The 2,819-nt window shown below is 33.8% G+C and overlaps 1 non-coding gene across 1 annotated transcript; it reads right to left on the bottom strand.

Moving 5' to 3' along the window:
• Positions 1 to 562: 562 nt before the first annotated feature.
• LOC116659924 lies at positions 563 to 666 on the bottom strand. The gene has a single exon (XR_004315296.1). It is a non-coding gene; the product is annotated as a U6 spliceosomal RNA (small nuclear RNA).
• Between the last annotated feature and the right edge of the window lie 2,153 nt (positions 667 to 2,819).

The following is a 2,819-nucleotide window of genomic DNA, read 5'->3' as shown; positions in this document are numbered from 1 at the left end:
TATAGCAGCTGTATTGAGATATAATTCACTTGGCATAAAATTCACCCTTTAAAAATACTCATCCAGTGTTTTTAGTGTATTCACAAAGTTATGCAACCATCACCACTGTCTAATTTCAGAACATTTTCATCACCTCCGAAAGAAATCCCACACATTTCAGGTGTATTTTTAATTGAAGGTACAGTTCTCTCTAAAAACTGAGGAGAAAATGCTACTTAGAGCCATATACAGCTATCATGATACTTTCTGGTTAAAATGAATGTGAAGTTTAGTCTCTCACATTGGTCACTTTTCAGTTTCATTTTTATGGCAGGCATTTCAAAATAAATGAAAAATGCAATGTAATATTAAAACTAATAACTGCCTTTAAAAAGACTGATATACTTGGCATGCTAAATTTTGTAAATTGTAGGTGTATTCCATTACTTTGGTACATTTATGTATCATAATATGATTGCCATTGAAGCAATATTTATCATATTACTTCACTATAGTACAATATTATTGTCTATATTATAAAGTGCATTAGATTTCTATTATTTGCTGCTTGTTACCAAAAAAAAAAAAAAAGAAGTACTTCATGAATTTGCATGTTATCCTTGTTCAGGGACTGTGATAATCTTCTCTGTATTCCAGTTGTAGTGTATGGGCTGCCAAAGTGAGCACTTGATATTATGTCTTGAGTTATCATAAATAAGATAGACTTTAATTATTACTAGTGTCTGCTCTATGAACAGCTACAGTATTAAAAGTCAAGGTAGTGGATTGTGAAAACTGGTACAGAAATAGAAATTATTCATTGTTCCTTAAGTCAGAAACATATTGAAACAACAAGAGAAAATCTAAGAGTTTCAATAGAATACAGAGAAGATATTTTATTGAAAGTAAATTAGTAATGACATGTTTTTTTGAACAGTATTATTTTTTTAAAAGACTCACTCTGCCTGCTTCTCACATGGGCTAAGTAATGTTTGCTACTCTTGGATTCAGGCCTTGGCCAGATAACTTGCTTTCAGTAATTCGATGTTGGCAGATGTGACACAGCTGAGAGTTGCTCTTCCATTTCTTTCACAACCATAAGAAAGTCACACCCTGGCTGGCTGCTGGGCCCAGGAGAAAGACAGTAACTTTGCAGGCAGAAAAATTGTTCCTTTCTTTTCATAGCCCAGATCTACTCTGAATAAATGACAGTGGTTTTAACATGATGACTTTTAAGAATTTTGCAGCCTTCATATGGTAGTAGTTAACTGATTGCCTGAATTCAAGAAACTGAAGCAGCCCCTTTTTAGCAATGTCTTGACACATTAGAGTTCCTCAGCCTAACATTCTCATACCCTCTCCAAAGCCTGTCTTTCATGGTCTTCTTCAAATGCTGCATTTCTCTGAAAGCAGCATTTATTTATCAAGTTTTATGTGTTTCAAGAACACAGCTTTTGTATTGTTTGCAGCACTTAAAGCTTATACCTTGTGTTATAACTATCTCTGTATTTTTCACATATCTACATCTGGAGTAAACCTGGGAAGTGTGGCTTGTGTCTCATTTCTCTCACTATTCTTAGGTTTTAGAATCTGGATATTGGTTATTATGCAGATTTCATAAATATTTTTACAGTGAAATATATATATGTTTGTGTGTGTATATATATATATATATGTATATATTTAAAGCAATGTATTCCTGCTTTATTAGAGGAATAAGATGGGGAAATATGTCAATTACCATAAGAGCAAGTATAAACATAACTTCAACACATTGCAAACCAGTCTTGGAATTGTTGGCTTGGAGAGTTGAGGGCTCCTTCGTTGGCTTTGACTTGCCATCACATCAAGCATTTTCTTCTTGTACTATGACTAGGAAACCTCTGCTTTAATCTACTGATATTCAGGAGATGTTGTCTTCAATGTCTTTAAAATTAGCAGAAAAGCATTCGTTTGATGTACAGATGCTCTTATCCTAGTGAACAAAACTGAGTATTTTTGAGTTAGAGTATTAAGATACCTTTAAGTATTGCTCCTGCTACAACCCTGGAATCCACAAGGAGTCTTGATACACTTTAAATGTATCTAAATGGAGAATGACAATTAGAATCCAAGAACTGGGTTCTGTGTGTGCTGTGTATTACAAGGGTGCTATTGCTTGCAAGTCTTCCCAGTGTGCAGTGTTAGGGAATGTAAGTATGTTTACTAACCCACACAAATATACAGTCTGTATTTATGGATCTAATTATTTGTGTGTGGATATAAATTCATGCCTCCATAGTTGACCTTGAACACAGGGGTTGGGGTGCTGACCCCATGGAGTCAAAATTCCAGGCATAACTTAGAATTGGTCCTCTGTAATTGGCTCCTCCATATCCGCAGTTCTGAATCAAAGGATTCAGTGGCAGACTGTGTAGTACTGTAGTATTTATTAAAAGAAATCTGCATCTAAGTGGACCTATGCAGTTCAAACTCATGTTATTCAAGGATCAGTTGTGTACACACAATGCATTTTATGAATAATATAAATGCATTTTATATATGTAAAATTTGTTCAAATAAGTTGATTTCAAATCCAATATCTGAGTTAAATGTAGCCTGCCTCCTTACCTTGTTTGTGAGTTATTTCTCCAGCAGTGAGAAACTTGATTCTTAACTAACTACAACATATTTACTTGTTGGATTAACTTTGTATAGTATATACAAAGCTATTTCAGAATTGCCATCTATACTTCCATGCTCCTGCTTAAAATATTTTTAAATATACACATACATATATTCTTACAGCATTCAGTCAAGGTACTGTTTTCTAAGTTACTTAAAATATTTCTTTTCTCTGT

This window comes from Camelus ferus, chromosome 25 (assembly GCF_009834535.1).
Source record: "Camelus ferus isolate YT-003-E chromosome 25, BCGSAC_Cfer_1.0, whole genome shotgun sequence".
NCBI lineage: Eukaryota > Metazoa > Chordata > Mammalia > Artiodactyla > Camelidae > Camelus > Camelus ferus.
Note: the sequence above shows the minus strand (reverse complement) of the source record. Positions and strands in the feature narration are given on the sequence as shown.